The sequence below is a fragment of the Balaenoptera borealis genome (assembly GCF_965194805.1).
Source record: "Balaenoptera borealis genome assembly, chromosome: 16".
Taxonomy (NCBI): Eukaryota; Metazoa; Chordata; class Mammalia; order Artiodactyla; family Balaenopteridae; genus Balaenoptera; species Balaenoptera borealis.
This window is the reverse complement of record NC_138872.1, coordinates 39,583,601-39,601,868: the sequence shown is the minus strand read 5'-3', so window position 1 is coordinate 39,601,868 and position 18,268 is coordinate 39,583,601.

Below are 18,268 nucleotides of genomic sequence, written 5' to 3'. Positions count from 1 at the left end.
TTTTTAAACATCTTTATTGGAGTATAATTGCTTTACAATGGTGTGTTAGACAAACACCCCAGGTTAAAGGTTAGGTGAGGTTCAAGTCAAGGCAAACAAAGACAAACTTGCAAGTGGGGTCTTCCAGGAAACCACTAGACAGGTAAAATAATGACAATCTATGGGAATGAGGTTTGAAGGAGCTTCAACCCTGTTCCTCTTCTAGTGGCTGTTGGACTGCTATATTTAACCATGAGAGTGGACTCTAGGTTTCCATGGCTACCAAAGAGCTGAAGGGTGGGGTGATGGGAATGGAACAAGTTAAAATGCACTAAGAATAGAGCTCATTGTTTTTACTGACATTCACCCATTGTGATTGAGTAAATACTTCCCATATGATGGCAAGTCTTTGGTTAATTTCCAGAAGTATGAAAATATTTATTCTGTATTTTTTGCCAATTTTCTTGTAGATTTTATAAGGAAGAGAATTTTCAAAGGTCCTAGACCCTTACTCTGCCATTTTTGCTGACATCCACTGCATTAATTATTTTAAAGTAAAGATATAAAAGATATAAAATATTGACCTGAGGGGAAATTAGTAAATTCATCTTGTTTTACTATTCAACACTCCCCTGTGAGGAAACAATATGTTATGTGTGTGATATTCTAGCTTTATAAACATTATGCATATTCATTTTACTGAGAATATTATAAAGGTATTAAAATGGTCTGTATTACCTTAAACACAAATAAATAGGAGGATTTTTTTTTTTTTTTTTATGGCTGTGCTGGGTCTTCATTTCTGTGCAAGGGCTTTCTCTAGTTGCAGCAAGCGGGGGCCATTCTTCATCGCGGTGTGCGGGCCTCTCACTATCGTGGCCTCTTTTGTTATGGAGCACAGGCTCCAGACGCGCAGGCTCAGTAGTTGTGGCTCACGGGCCCAGTTGCTCTGCAGCATGTGGGATCTTCCCAGAACAGGGCTCGAACCCGTGTCCCCTGCATTGGCAGGTGGATTCTCAACCGCTGCACCACCAGGGAAGCCCAATAGGAGGATATTTTTTGAAGATGCATATTTCTCAGGATAGTAGCTAGACCTTGAAGACATAGACTACTTTTCTAGGAGAAATAAGTTACTTCAAGGCTGGACTTAGAATTCAAGAAGTAGTAAAAGAATCCTTGATTTAGGTGTTTTGTGTTCAAGACAGGGCCTCAAACTTGAAGCATTGTAGGAGCCAAGGGTAGAATTGTGGAGCGGTAACCCAAAGAGGAAGCAAGCTAGGGTGTAATCAGTCCTTTTTTGTTATAAACCAGACTTCTTATGATCCTGGTATTGACTGTGTTTATTTTATTTCTATTACCATTATGGTGATATGCCTTTCTGAAAGCTACATAACGATATCTATTCAGGAGAAATCTAGCCTTAGCCTGTTCCTATCTAGAAAATTAATTGATCAAAAGTCAACATTTATCCTATTTCAGATCATGTCCAACATCATTGTATGTCCTTAGAGCTTATCATCAGGTGCCAGGAGGACAATTTGGCTTAGGCTACATAGTCATGAAGGATCTCAATGTTAGACTTTCAATCTTACCTTTAGATTATATCATCCGTATGGTTACAGAGGAGTGAAAAGCACTATAGCACTGAAAGAAATATAAGACCTTGCTTCTCACTACTTAAAGTGCAGTCTGTGGACAATTCATATTACCATCTTATGAGAGATGTTCATATATGGAAAATCTAAGGTATCACCCTAGACCTCCTGAACCAGAATATACATTTAAACAAGAGCTCCCGGTGTTTCATGTGCACACTAAAGTTTGAGAAGCACTGCCATAGATAATCTAGGCATGGATTGTTGAAATTTGATTGTACACACTCCATTAAACAAAGCCTTGGGGAATTTAAAAGGTTGTTTTTTGTTTTTTCTAGATATTCTGCTGCTTCAGTTGCAAAAGCAACAGGGCAGCTAAAATATTCTAACCTCAAAGTGGCCTCTTATAAATTATTAGCTGAACTATATTAAATATCATTCTATATAATGTCACAGTAAAGTTTTTATGGCAAGAAACAAAAAAGTCAACCTTATTTTCCCAAGAAAGTTGATTTATGCTTCCTAGAGAAATTCCACAGTGATGTCATTCCATGTACTAAACAGAGTCCTCACCCTCTTTGGCTGCTTCTTGAAAGAGATGCCAGATGCCATTCTTAGACTTTAAATAGGGAGAGGGGAAAATGAAAATAATGGCTTCAGGTGCAGATGTTACCTTGTCTCATAAGTAAAATTTCTAAAATTTATTAAATATATGAATTGTCACATTATATGAGAAATGCAGTAATAAGCTGTCCAGGGTTCTTGGGAGAAAAAGCCCTGGAAGGTAAGAAAGATCAGTGGAAATCAAGAGTTGTCTTAAATTCAGTTCTCTAAAAGTAGAGCATGAAATAGGGATTCAGATGCCTGTGTTGTGCTGAGGGAGGGCTCTCAGGTAGAGGGGTGTAAGGGAAGCAGGATGCGTCAGGGAAAGCAGACGAGCTCATGACATATCTAGCTTCACCCTGATCCCCAAGTAACTCTGGGGTATGAATTTCACCACAGAGCCCACTTTGAGGCAAGGGGACTAATCCGTGGTGGCCCCATGTCAGTCAGCTATTAACCGCTTCTGGAGGGTAGACATGACCTCCTGGGTGAGGCAGCTCTCTTTGGCCAAGGGCAATTCTCCAGGAAGCAGTCCCTGTGACAGCCAACAGAACAGGTGGAGGAGGCGTGCTCATCTGGGAAAGGAGATCTGGGCAGGGCCTCAACAGCAGGGCTGCAACAGATTCAGGAGCGCAGGATTCTAGTTCATGCTCTCCCAATACAGCATTCCACAAGCTTTCCCTTCTCTAGGACTCCATTCCTTTTTGTCTAAATGTAAGGAGACTGGACTTGAGAATGTCTACAACCTTACACTCCAGACACTGCTCTGACAAAACCCCAACCCTCGTCTGATGGAACTAGTCCCTGGTGAATTTCCCACCTCTTCAAAAATGTTACTCATCCAACATGTTCCTCCAGAAAGGTCCAGGAATGCTTTGGTCCTGCCTTAAACCAGCATGGCAAAGTCGTTCTTCACATTAAAGGTCATTTGCCCGTTTGCAAGGTCCATAAAGCGATCCCATTCTTTTTTATTTGTTTCAAGTTAGCCACCTTGTATCTCTGTTAAATAAAACTCTAGTGGAAATTCTTCACCTCATCAATTTTCATGACTCACAGCCAATTCAGACACACCTTCCCTTGGTGCAGAAAGCTCTTCTACAGTGTGTCTTGGTTTTCAATCTACATGAACAACTATCTTTAAATGAATTTATACAAAATGTATTATTTCCCACTGTATAATATTTTTAAAGAAAAAAAATCATACTTGTGAGAAAATGTGCTGATGGATAACAGAACAGATTATGCGTATGGAAAGACTTTCCATTCAGAATACAGAACCACCACAATGCCAGGGAGGCGGGGGCTTCCAGAAACCTTAGCCATAAAATCTAGGAATAAATAAAATACCATCCCAAATCTATAAAATGACAATAAATGTTAGTGCTTATAAGTATTCCCAGATCTACATGGTCAATAGCAGAATCTAAACATGGCAGGCGATCAACCTCCCAACTTAGACAGAGATTTGAGCTGTGCTTCTCTGAATAAATCCATCTGAGAGAATCAATGGCATATGTTACCCTTGAGTTTGGAGTAAGTTGGCAAATACAAGTTCAATCAAAGGCAATAATGTAACGTGTTCCACGTGTAATAATAATAAATTTCAACAGCCACATTAATAGGACAGGCAAGACCCAAAACCTAGGTGCCGATTAAAGCTGCTCTTTTAAATAGGAAAACTCAAGCTGTGTAGAAAAGAGGCACGTAATTGGTCACACCTGCTAGAGAGGTCTAGATTCCCAAGGACAAGGGGCATTTTTTAATTCCACTAAAATAAATAAATAAATAAGTAAATAAGCATTCATGGCTAATGTTGCAGCACTAAATTGCACTCAGTGAAAAATTTCATTTGGCTGCTATTTGTGATAAACTATTTCTCAATGTTCAGTGAGAGCTGGACTCCAGAGGGATCAGATCATAAATGTCATGTGTTTATAAGAATTTGAAGGAAAAAAACAGTATATCTGTCAGTCTTAAGACATGCAGTAATGATGCCTCAAATTTTATGCATATAACAACTTTGGAAACATTTTAGTTTTGCTCTTTTGGATTTGAAAACCTAGCTGCAAAAACAAAACAAAACAAAACAAAGGCAAGTGTTCACTTTACATATTTGCATTCTCTAGCCAGATACATTATTCAAAATCTGAAGTTTCAGTAAAAAGATGGACTTGGGGACTTCCCTCATGGTGCAGTGGTTAAGAATCCGCCTGCCAATGCAGGGGACCCAGGTCCGAGCACTGCTCCGGGAAGATCCCACATGCCACGGAGCAACTAAGCCCACGCGCCACAACTACTGAGCCTGCACTCTACAGCCCGTGAGCCACAACTACTGAAGCCCGCGTGCCTATAGCCCATGCTCTGCAACAAGAGAAGCCACCACAGTGAGAAGCCCCACGCACCTCAAGGAAGAGTAGCCCCCGCTCGCCGCAACTAGAGAAAGCCAGCACGCAGCAAAGAAGACCCAACACAGCCAAAAATTAATTAATTAATTAAAATAAATAAAATAAAAGATGGACTTGGAAGACACGTTAAAAGCCATTTAGTCCGGGGGCTTCCCTGGTGGTGCTGTGGTTGAGAATCCGCCTGCCAATGCAGGGGACACGGGTTCGAACCCTGGTCTGGGAAGATCCCACATGCCATGGAGCAACTGGGCCCGTAAGCCACAACTACTGAGCCTGCACATCTGGAGCCTGTGCTCCACAACAAGAGAGGCTGCAATAGTGAGAGGCCCGCGCACCGCGATGAAGAGTGGCCCCCGCTCGCCGCAACTAGAGAAAGCCCTTGCACAGAGACGATAACCCAACACAGGCAAAAATAAATAAATTAATTAATTAATTTAAAAAAAAAAAAGGCCATTTAGTCCAACTTCCTATCCATGCAAGAATTCCAAACAGGTATTCATTCTTGGCTTGGATACTTGTGGGGGAAAGGATAGATGGGTCATTTGTCAAAAATCTCACTCTCCTACAAGCCAGGATTGTATTTCCTCCTTTCTTCCTCCCTCCGTCCCTCCCTCCCTTCTAAGCCCTCTCTCTTTCCTCTTGCTCTTCCTCCTTCTTTCCTTCCTTTTCACCTTCCTTCACCATCTTCCTTTCTTCCCTTCCTTCTTTCTCTCCTTCTTTCCATCATCACTCTCTATAATTTCTTCCCTCTTTCTATCCGTATCTTCCTTTCTTCCTTTTAGGGACTTCCCTGGCAGTCCAGTGGTTAAGACTTCGCCTTCCACTGTGGGGGGTGCAGGTTCTATCCCTGGGCAGGGAGCTAAAATCCCACATACCAGGTGGCCCAAAACCAAAAAACATAAAACAGAAGCAATACTGTAGCAAATTCAATAGAGACTTAAAAAAAAAAAAAAAAAAGGTCCACATTCCAAAAAAAAATCTTCGTTAATGAAAAGTTTAACTGATTAATGTGCTAAAACTCCATTCCCTCCAAATTTCCCATTCATGTGCAGTTCTCAGCCTCAGGGCCCATCAGGATGAGTCTCTGATTTGTCGGATACTTTTCTCCCAAATTCAAACAAAGCCTCCACACCTCTTTTTTCCCAACTTCCAAGTCTCTCCCCAAACTCACACACATGGTTGCAGAACTCCTCCTGCTTTATAGCGTCACCCAAACTTTGAGTTTCTCCCAGCAGCCTGCATGAAGAGGGGATTTAGTAAGCAGTCAACAGTATATTTTGTGCTAAAACTCTTGTTCACAAGCAACCAAAAAAGAAAAAGGATACTATAGACCCCTGAGAATCTCAGCTTCCAAAGGAAATGTTAGAAGGAGATTTCCTTTGCTGGAGGCCCTCGAGAGGAGCCTGGGCTTCCCACGGCACGTGTAACCGTGAGCAGGAGGTCCCCAAAGCATTGAGGCATAATGTAGCCTCTGAATAAAACATTAATTCCGATGTAAAAGGCTGCGTGGGGACCATGATTACTAGTTAGTGGGGCCATTCCATCTCCCCATGCCACTCTGAACTGCTCTGGGAAGCTTTATAATGTGCTCTCAGGGGGTCTTTCCAGAGATGGAGGGATGCAGATGAAACCAAGGAGGAGGCTGCACAGACCCAGGAGAAGATGCCAAAGTTCTTCTCTCAGGTCTGACGTTCCTATTTTCATCGGCTGATTTTCCATTCCCGTTCATCAGACCATCTCATGGAGGCTTTCTCCTCTTGGGTTCTGCGTGGCATCATCTGCACGTTATAAACACGCACACATGTGCTCTTCCTTCTGCCTAGGAATTCACTGCCTTACTTTACGGTCTGGCTGATTTGTGGTGGCAGGAGCAGCTGCTTTCCACTTTTTGAACACTTCCCAGTAGACAGGCCCTATGCTTGGCACATTAGTTTGAGTTATGTCTTTTAACGCTCATAAATCCTGAGACAGATACCTATATTATTATTGTAAACCTGTAATCAATAATACTATATGTTACAGAATTCTGTGTAATTAAATTAACATTTAATAAAATGTACAATGGCATGTGCAATTAAATAATAATCCCCATTTTGCAACTTGGGTTGGAAAGATCATCCCATGACCCTCAGCTGATAAGAAATGAGCATCACATTTGAATCTGGTTTTCCTATCTCTCAAGCTCTTACATTTAACTACTTTGATATACCACCGGTCTGTTCATCCTTCAAGGCCAAGTTAAAATGTTATCCCTTATGTGAAGAGCCTTCTTTGGTGGCAACAGAGCTAATTGGGTGATTTTTTTCCATTTCCCTATAACACTTGGACATATGTAACTGAGTAAAACTGAATCTTATAAAGGCTGATCTCAACATAGTGCAAAAATCAGAAGAAGCATCAGTCCCAGATACAGAAATTGTAGAAAAGTAGTCAAAACCTTTGTTGTAGGCTCTTGAAAGATACCAAAGGTAGATGGTATTCATTAAACCCAATGCAAAATATTTTAACACATCAAGTAGTTTTTTAATATATATATTGGGTTGGCCAAAAAGTTTGTTCGTGGTTTTCCAGAAGATATTACGGGAAAACACGAATGAACTTTTTGGCCAACCCAATATGGAGACAGAGATTGAGATATATATATATATATATATATATATATATATATACATATATACCCACCCACATATGTATATGTATATAGGCAAACAAACAATAAACGTTACATAAAAAACATAACTCATGGTCGGAGTAGGTTAATCATAAAAGTAGCTTTATTTTTTCCCCTATTTTCTTTTAAAATCTATTCGGTGTTGGTTCTTCCCTTGCCCCTGGATGAGAAACCCTAGCCAGCCCCATGACACATCTGGTCACAATTATGTAATAAAATGCCCCATGACTTTAAATTAGAATAGCATTTAAAATATCCAGTCCTTGTAAGAGTCAGAGGCACTTGCCAGCGTCTGCTGCAGGTAGAGAGGCCTGCCATTAAGAAGGTGGGAGCCGTTGGGAAGTTTCTTTTCTTTTCCTGCACCTTCTTCCATAGCTCTCTAAGTTTGCTTTCTCAGGATTAGAGCCTGAGAAGCGTTACAGAGAAGTTTATACTTGACTGAAACTCTTGTAAACTGCCTTTGTAACTTCTGATAACAAAGCAATACATACTGTGTAGCAATACATCATATTAAGTGTAGCAAATATTTTTTAAAATTTAAAACAGAACAAAGAAGGAAATAGAAGCCACCCATAACCCCATTAACCCCAAATGACTTCTGTCAACATTTGGGTGAACCCCACTGATATGTCATTCTCATTTGTAGATGTACATATTGCATATGCATGTTTATGGGAGATTTTTTTTCCTACATTGAAACTTAGCAATGAAACTTCACTGTCATATATTTCTTGAGTGCAATAAATAAAAAGAAATCATACATCATCTGTTGATAATAACTATAACTACTTTGCCTTTTACAAATATGCCAGAAAATGGCGTAGTGTACAGGATAAGACGCTAGACTCCTGGGGTCACTACAGTATCCCCCCACTGATTAACTGAGTGCCTTTCAGTAAATAATCAATGCTCTATGTCTCAGTTTTCTAATCCGTAAAATGGGAATAATCATAGTAACTTTTCTCGTAGGGTTGTCATGAAATATAAACACAGAAGTGAATATGTATGTTTAACATTCTTAGAAGAGTGTCCAAAAGATGGTAAGTTCTATATAACTGTGAGTTACGAAGATGAGGATGATTATAATGACGCTGAGAGACTCACACAGATGGAAATACAGCCCTTGAGAAGTTTGTAATTTACTCTGTGAGATAAATAAACAATGTAAACCAAACAATTAGAGAAGACTTAAATGCTAATCTAATCATTTTGGTTCTTAAAAAATTCATAATAGGTTTTAATAAGCAAGGTAGAACTTGGGAGAATTTCAGTTCATTTGAGTATGATGTTTGGCAAATATATAGATACATATATTTTTTCTCAACATTTGTCTGGGTCTTTTTCATGCCTCCTAAAATCCAGCTAGTTTTCTGGTATGAATTGATGAGTGTAAGCTTCCCTAATCCTAATACAAAAACAAAATGCATCCTCCCCCCATAAGAAAAGGCACACAGGAACCTCACTGGTGCTATCAGCTGTCAGCACTGCAGTCCCCTGCATCCTCCTAGACTTGTCTCATCGGAGCAGATCAGAAAAAAGGATGAAGCTGACAGACTGTCATCATTCCCTCCTCCCCAGTCACCTGCCAGTGGATCCCCAGAAACTGGTGTGATTGGATCATCTCTTCTAAAAGTAAGAGGCCTAAAAAGGATTGGGGCAGATGGTACAGCCTAAAAATTAAGCAGCTGAATTCTTCAGGTATAAGCTGTCAGGATGTAGATGGGTAGTTAGTGATCATAAGTCCAGATATTTCAATACTGTCATTCTGAATGTTTGCAAGCTTTTTCTTTCCCTTGATTATTTTCTTTTGTTCACTGGGCTTAGGTTTTGAACCACGAATAGGAGCTTTTCAAGGAGTAAAGAAGTGAGAACATTCCATACAGAAGTATTTCTCTGCAATGAAATGAAACACGTAGGGTCCTACAACTGGCTCTTGGAGGCCACATATGGTTCCTCCCAGTCAGTGGTTCTCAATCCAGGCTGCAGAGTTAGAAATATATGGGGAGTTTTTAAGAAGCCCAATACCCAGGCTGCATCAAGACCAATTTCAGTCAGGAAAGCAGAGGGTGAAACCAAGCATCAGATTTGTTAAAAGCTCCCTGGGTTATTTCACTGGGCAGGCAAGCTGGACAACCCATGCTGTAGGCAATAGCTGAAGAGTCCAGCTTTGTCCAAACATGTGTGTTCCTTCTCTGTGTACTGAGACCCCACATCTCAGCTTAGCTCCTTGATCACAAGAGGAACGGGATGAGATTTGCAGGACTGCAGCATGGTGGAAGAGAAGAGGCCAGGTTTTGTGGCCTGAAAGTTCTGGGTTCATATCCCAGCTCTATCACCAATTTCTTAGCTGCATGGATTTGGATCAGTTTCTAAGCCTCATTTTACTTCCTTGTTCACTCCATGGGAATAATAATAATATTAACTTTGCAAGTATTGTCTAAAATTAGAGGGATGAGATGAAAAGTGCTTTGCACAGTACCTGAAACATGACAAGGGTTTGAGAACTAGTAGCTGTTATAGTTATTATTTGTCAAACCTACAATTTTGGAAATAAAATCGAGTGTGTGCTATTGACAGGGGAACAATGATACCACAGTCACATACATAGGAGAGTACATTTCAAATGAATATATGTTCACACTATTGATTTCTTTAATGCTAACACCTGGCTCTAAATTCATAAGTATTCGTAATTATGGATATTAACTTTCTAAATGGAGGAGGTATTTCCCATGCAGGATGTGATGAAGAAGTGAATTGAAATTCAGTGGATGCATTCAGTGTCTCTTGTTGAAGAACTCTAAGTGACGTGGAGACATTATTGCATCCATTTTGGCAGGTATCCAGTGGAGTAGATAAGAATATGTGCTATCATCAAAGGACAGATCAACTAAGTGGTCTGAGAACTCCGGGAGTCATAAAATCATAAAATGTTTAACTTGCAAGAGATCATCTAGTTCAATGATTTTAAAATATATATATTCTCTCAGCAATGGAACACTTTTCTCAATAGAAATCTTAACTGCTAATGCCCAATTTTGGCAAGTGAAATTCTTATTGTTGAAGTGAGGCTTACCTACTTTACCCTGAAGGGTGGTTTGGAGTTCTAGAGATTCAAAAGAACACACTTTGAAAACCAATGACTAAGTTAAAACCACTTGGGGTAAGATTGTTACTTGGGTAGCATCCAATGAAACTCACCTCCTGCTATTCTCACTGTTGTGTATTCTCTTCCAGCATTGAGTATAGCCTTGGCCATGGGACTTGCCATCACAAATGGGACATTGACAAGCATGATGCGAGTAGATATGGTCTGGCTTCTTGGTATATCCACTCTTTGAACCAGTTGCCATGCTCTAATAAAGCTTGGGCTAAGCCACTGTATGATGAGACCAGGTTAAAAAAAGAGACCATGAAAGGAACATGGAGGTACCAGATTTCTGAGTGAAGTCCTGCTGCATCTTCCAGCCCCAGTATAGTCTCCAAACAACTACAGCCATATGAGAGACTTCAAGGGAGACCAGAAGAAGAACCACCCAGCCACACCCAGTCCAGATTACAGAATCATGAAGAAATAAAATGATAGTTGCTTTAAGCCACCAAGTTTGGGGATGAATGGTTATACAAAAACAGGTAACTGAAAAGTTATTTACTAGAGCCCCTCATATCTCTGGCATATCCCTGTAGCTTGCATTTAAAAAAATTCTTTAATAATAAGCATTGAATGGGATTGGAACCAAGATGGCGGAGTAGAAGGATGTGCTCTCACTCCCTCTTGGGAGAACACCAGAATCACAACTAGCTGCTGGACAATCATCAACAGGAAGACACTGGAACTCACCAAAAAAGATGCCCCACATCCAAAGACAAAGGAGAAGCCACAGTGAGATGGTAGGAGGGGCGCAATCACAGTAAAACCAAATCCTATAACTGCTGGGTGGGTGACTCACAGACTGGAGAACACTTATACCACAGAAGTCCACCCACTGGAGTGAAGGTTCTGACCCCACGTCAGGCTTCCCAACCTGGGGGTCCGGCGATGGGAGGAGGAATTCTTAGAGACTCAGACTTTGAAGGTTACTGGGATTTGATTGCAGAACTTCGACAGAACTGGGGGAAACAGAGACTCCACTCTTGGAGGGCACACACAAAGTAGTGTGTGCAATGGGACCCAGGGGAAGCAGCAGTGACTGCAGGGGAGACTGAATCAGACCTACCTGCTAGTGTAGGAGGTCTCCTGCAGAAGTGGGGGGTGGGGGGTGGCTGTGGCTCACTGTGAGGACAAGGACACTGGCAGCAGAGGTTCTGGGAAGTACTCCTTGGCGTGAGCCTTCCCAGAGCCCGCCATTAGCCCCAACAAAGAGCCCAGGTAGGCTCCAGTGTTGGGTCACCTCAGGCCAAACAACCAACAGTCCCTCCCATCAGGAAACTTGCATAAGTCTCTTAGATAGCCTCATCCACCAGAGGGCAGACAGCAGAAGCAAGAAGAAGTACAATCCTGCAGCCTGTGGAACAAAAACCACATTCACAGAAAGATAGAAAAGATGAAAAGGCAGAGGGCTCTGTACCACATGAAAGAACAAGATAAAACCCCAGAAAAACAACTAAATGAAATGGAGAGAGGCAACCTTCCAGAAAGAGAATTCAGAATAATGATAGTGAAGATGATCCAGGACCTCGGAAAAAGAATGATGGCAAAGATCAAGAAGATGCAAGAAATGTTTAACAAAGACCTAGAAGAATTAAAGAACAAACAAACAGAAATGAACAATACAATAACTGAAATGAAAACTACACTAGAAGGAATCAATAGCAGAATAACTGAGGCAGAAGAACGGATAAGTGACCTAGAAGACAGAATGGTGTAATTCACTGCTGTGGAACAGAATAAAGAAAAAAGAATGAAAAGAAATGAAGACACCCTAAGAGACCTCTGGAACAACATTAAACAAAACAACATTCGCATCATAGGGGTCCCAGAAGGAGAAGAGAGAGAGAAAGGAACAGAGAAAATATTTGAACAGATTATAGTTGAAAACTTCCCTAACATGTGAAAGGAAATAGCCACCCAAGTCCAGGAAACGCAGAGAGTCCCATACAGGATAAATCCAAGGAGAAACACACGGAGACACACAGTAATCAAATTGGCAAAAATTAAAGACAAAGAAAAATTATTAAAAGCAGCAAGGTAAAAATGACAAATAACATACAAGTGAACTCCCATAATGTTAAGAGCTGATTTCTCAGCAGAAACTCTACAAGCCAGAAGGGAGTGGCATTATATACTTAAAGTGATGAAAGGGAAGAAGCTACAACCAAGATTATTCTACCCGGCAAGGATCTCATTCAGATTCGAGGGAGAAATCATAAGCTTTACAGAAAAGCAAAAGCTAAGAGAATTTAGCACCACCAAACCAGCTTAACAACAAATGTTAAAGGAACTTCTCTAAGTGGGAAACAAAAGAGAAGAAAAGGACCTACAAAAACAAACCCAAAACACTTAAGAAAATGCTTATAGGAACATACATATCGATAATTACCTTAAACGTGAATGGATTAAATGCTCCAACCAAAAGACACAGGCTTGCTGAATGGATACAAAAACAAGACCCATATATATGCTGTCTACAAGAGACCCACTTCAGACCTAGGGACACATTTAGACTGAAAGTGAGGGGATGAAAAAAGATATTCCATGCAAATGGAAATCAAAAGAAAGCTGGAGTAGCAATACTCATATCAGATAAAATAGACTTTAAAATAAAGAATGTTACAGGAGACAAGAAAGGATACTACATAATGATGAGGGTATCAATTCAAGATGAAGATATAACAATTATAAATATATATGCACTCAACATAGGAGCACCTCAATACATAAGGCAACTGCTAACAGCTATAAAAGAGGAAATCGACAGTAACACAATCATAGTGGGGGACTTTAACACCTCACTTACACCAATGGACAGATCATCCAAAATGAAAATAAATAAGGAAACAGAAGCTTTAAATGACACAATAGACCAGATAGAATTAATTGATATTTATAGTACATTCTATCCAAAAACAGCAGATTACACTTTCTTCTCAAGTTCACAGGGAACATTCTCCAGGATAGATCACATCTTGAGTCAGAGATAAAGCCTCACTAAATTTAAGAAAATTGAAATCATATCAAGCATCTTTTCTGACCACAATGCTATGAGATTATAAATCAATTATGGGGAAAAAAACGTAAAAAACACAAACAGATGGAGGCTAAACAATACATTACTAAATAACCAAGAGATCACTGAAGAAATCAAAGAGGAAATCAAAAAATACCTAGAGACAAATGACAATGAAAACACGATGATCCAAAAGCTATGGGATGCAACAAAAGCAGTTCTAAGAGGGAAGATTATAGCTATACAAGCCTACCTCAAGAAACAAGAAAAACCTCAAATAAACAATCTAACCTTACACCTAAAGGAACTAGAGAAAGAAGAACAAACAAAACCCAAAGTTAGTAGAAGGAAAGAAATCATAAAGATCAGAGCAGAAATAAATGAAAAAGAAACAAAGAAAACAATATCAAACATCAGTAAAACTAAAAGCTGGTTCTTTGAGAAGATAAACAACACTGATAAACCATTAGCCAGACTCATCAAGAAAAAGAGGGAGAGGACTCAAATCAATAAAATCAGAAATGAAAAAGGAGAAGTTACAACAGACACCACAGAAATACAAAGCATCCTAAGAGATGACTACAAGCAACTCTATGCCAATAAAATGGACAATTTGGAAGAAATGGACAAATTCTTAGAAAGGTATAAACTTCCAAGACTGAACCAGGAAGAAATAGAAAATATGGACAGACCAATCACAAGTAATGAAATTGAAACTGGGATTAAAAATCTTCCAACAAACAAAAGTTCAGGACTAGATGGCTTCACAGGTGCATTCCATCAAACATTTAGAGAAGAGTTAACACCCATCCTTCTCAAACTCTTCCAAAAAATTGGAGAGGAAGGAACACTCCCAAACTCATTCTATGAGGCCACCATCACCCTGATACCAAAACCAAACAAAGATACTACAAAAAAAGAAAATTACAGACCAATGTCACTGATGAATATAGATGCAAAAATCCTCAACAGAATACTAGTAAACAGAATCCAACAACACATTAAAAGGATCATATACCATGATCAAGTGGGATTTATCCCAGAGATGCAAGAATTCTTCAATATACGCAAATCAATCAATGTGATACACCATATTAACAAATTGAAGAAGAAAAACCATATGATCATCTCAATAGATGCAGAAAAAGCTTTTGACAAAATTCAACACCCATTTATGATAAAAACTCTCCAGAAAGTGGGCATACAGGGAACCTACCTCAACATAATAAAGGCCATATATGACAAACCCACAGCAAACATCATTTTCAATGGTGAAAAACTGAAAGCATTTCCTCTAAGATCAGGAACAAGACAAGGATGTCCACTCTCACCATTATTATTCAACATAGTTTTGGAAGTCCCAGCCACGGCAATCAGAGAAGAAAAAGAAATAAAAGGCATACAAATTGGAAAAGAAGAAGTAAAACTGTCACTGCTTGCAGATGACATGATACAATACATAGAGAATCCTAAAGATGTCACCAGAAAACTACCAGAGCTAATCAATGAATATCAATGAATTTGGTAAAGTTGCAGGATACAAAATTAATGCACAGAAATCTCTTGCATTCCTATACACTACTGATGAAAAATCTGAAAGAGAAATTAAGGAAACACTCCCATTTACCACTGCAACAAAAAGAATAAAATACCTAGGAATAAACCTACCTAGGGAGACAAAAGACTTGTATGCAGAAAACTATAAGACACTGATGACAGAAATTAAAGATGATACCAACAGATGGAGAGATATACCATGCTCTTGGATTGGAAGAATCAACATTGTGAAAATGGCTATACTAACACAAAGCAATCTACAGATTCAATGCAATCCCTATCAAATTACAAATGGCATTTTTTTACAGAACCAGAACAAAAAATCTTAAAATTTGTATGGAGACACAAAAGACCCTGAATAGCCAAAGCAGTCTTGAGGGAAAAAAAAATGGAGCTGGAGGAATCATACTCCCTGACTCCAGACTATACTACAATGCTACATTAATCAAGACAATATAGTACTGGCACAAAAACAGAAACATAGATCAATGGAACAAGATAGAAAGCCCAGAGATAAACCTATGCACCTATGGTCAACTAATCTATGACAAAGGAGGCAAGGATATACAATGGAGATAAGACAGTCTCTTCAATAAGTGGTGCTGGGAAAACTGGACAGCTACATGTAAAAGAATGAAATTAGAACACTCCCTAACGCCATACACAAAAATAAAATCAAAATGGATTACAGACCTAATGTAAGACCGGACACTATAAAACTCTTAGAGGAAAATATCGGAAGAATACTCTTTGACATAAGTCACAGCAAGATCTTTTTTGATCCACCTACTAGAGTAATGGAAATAAAAACAAAAATAAACAAATGGGACTTAATGAAACTTCAAAGCTTTTGCACAGCAAAGGAAACCATAGACAAGACGAAAAGACAACCCTCAGAATGGGAGAAAATATTTGCAAACAAATCAATGGAAAAAGGATTAATCTCCAAAATATATAAACAGCTCATGCAGCTCAATATTAAAAAAACAAACAACCCAATCCAAAAATGGGCAGAAGACCTAAATAGACATTTCTCCAAAGAAGACATTCAGATGGCCAAGAAGCACATGAAAAGCTGTTCAACATCACTAATTATTAGAGAAATGCATATCAAAACTACAATGAGGTATCACCTCACACCAGTTCGAATGGGCATCATCAGAAAATCTACAAACAACAAATGCTGGAGAGGGTGTGGAGAAAAGGGAACCCTCTTGCACTGTTGGTGGGAATGTAAATTGATACAGCCACTATGGGGAACACTATGGAGGTTCCTTAAAAGACTAAAAATAGAATTACCATATGATCCAGCAATCCCACTACTGGGCATATACCCAGAGAAAACCGTAATTCAAAAAGACACATGCTCCCCAATGTTCATTGCAGCACTATTTACAGTAGCCAGGTCATAGAAGCAACCTAAATGGCCATCGACAGACGAATGGCTAAAGAAGATGTGGTACATATATACAATGGAATATTACTCAGCCATAAAAAGGAACAAAACTGGGTCATTGAGACGTGGTCGTTGAGACGTGGATGGATCTAGAGACTGTCATACAGAGTGAAGTAAGTCAGAAAGAGAAAAACAAATATCGTATATTAACACATATATGTGGAACCTAGAAAAAGGGTACAGATGAACTGGTTTGCAGTGCAGAAATTGAGACACAGACGTAGAGAACAAATAAACGTATGAACATCAAGGGGGGAAAGCAAGGGTGGGGTGGGGTGGTGGTGTGATGAATTGGGCGTTTGGGATTGACGTGTATACAGTGATGTGTATAAAATTGATGACTAATAAGAACCTGCTGTATAAAAAAATAATTAAAATAAAATTAGAAAATTTAAAGAATAATAATAATAAGCGTTGAACTAGTGTGATTAACCAGTAAGTAGATGAATTAAACATATAACCAAAGTCTTCTTGTTCTAATACAGCCCTTGTGCTACAATTCACCTGATCCCATGTTAGTGGAATAAAACCTTTAAACTCTAGATATTCAATCTAGATTCCTTAACATTATTTATATTTTGAGATAGAAAGAACTACTTTGGTCCTTAAATCCTTAAGTTTCTGTTAACTACGAAAACAGCCAAGAACAAGAGGCTTTTAAGCAATGAACTAAGTTGTTACAACATCCATGGACTTATCTTAGGAGAATCTCTCTCAAAACCTGCATGCCCTTATTCTAGAAAAAATTATATTTTAACATGGTTTTCTGGATTCCTGATTCATAGGAATCACACACATATATGTGTGTGTCTATACATTTATAAACAATGGATAATAAAAAAAAAAACTATACATAATAAAGGCCAGGTATATTTCTAAATAAATTTTATTTACTAGATGAAATTTATATTTAATTGGATTATATTGTGTATGTCAAGATCAGATCAAATCACGCTTGAACACCATTCAAGGATTCTGTTGGAATTCCACTATATCGGTGAGTGCTCAATCTGAGATATTTCTCAGCAGAGCGTTTGTGACAGCGTCTCTGACCTGTATGCTCTGCCCTCACAATGAATCTTTGACTCTAGTCTCAGTGTTTCACCACTGCTACCATCACTGCCACACCCAGTAGTTGTTATTATTCTTTTAATCTTACAGACCATAGATCAGGCTTTTATAAGCGCTCAGAAAGAAGTTAGGAGGTTACTGGTGGGTTTATTTCTTTCCTTCCCCCAAAAGAACATGGCAAGGAAATTTATTTCCTCTTAGAATGTGAGCGGATTGTGGAGCCTGTGAATTATACCCCACAATATTGGGTTAAAAAATTCGCTTTTCTCTATTTCTCAGAATCAAATACTAAACTCTTCTCCTGCTTGGTTGATGAAAAATCCCATCTTACTGTTAAAGTATAATTTTCAAAAGATAACATAATAATGCTCAGGCAAATAGAAAGTGAACACATGTCAAAGATTTACTCAACTCATTAATTACTGAGAGAAGCAGTAAGGTGTTAAAAGCAGTCCAAAGAACATTTGAGAAGATAGGTATTTATAGGTAAATTAATAAAGGCAGGTGAGGATAGGATTTCAAGGATAGATATAAAACTGATTAATGTCTAACAGGGTGATAAACCCTAGCCTCTGAGGTGACCTGTTCGAGTGATCAGAAATAATTTGCATCTCAACTGAACACAATTCTGCAAGATAGCATGTAGCTTAATTCTGGGACCGCTAACCAATAACAAATAGCAAACCATGAGTTAAAGAACAAGCATTTGCCTGATCCCTGGGTGGGCTTGCACCTCCATAAAACACTGAAGAAACAAGTCACCC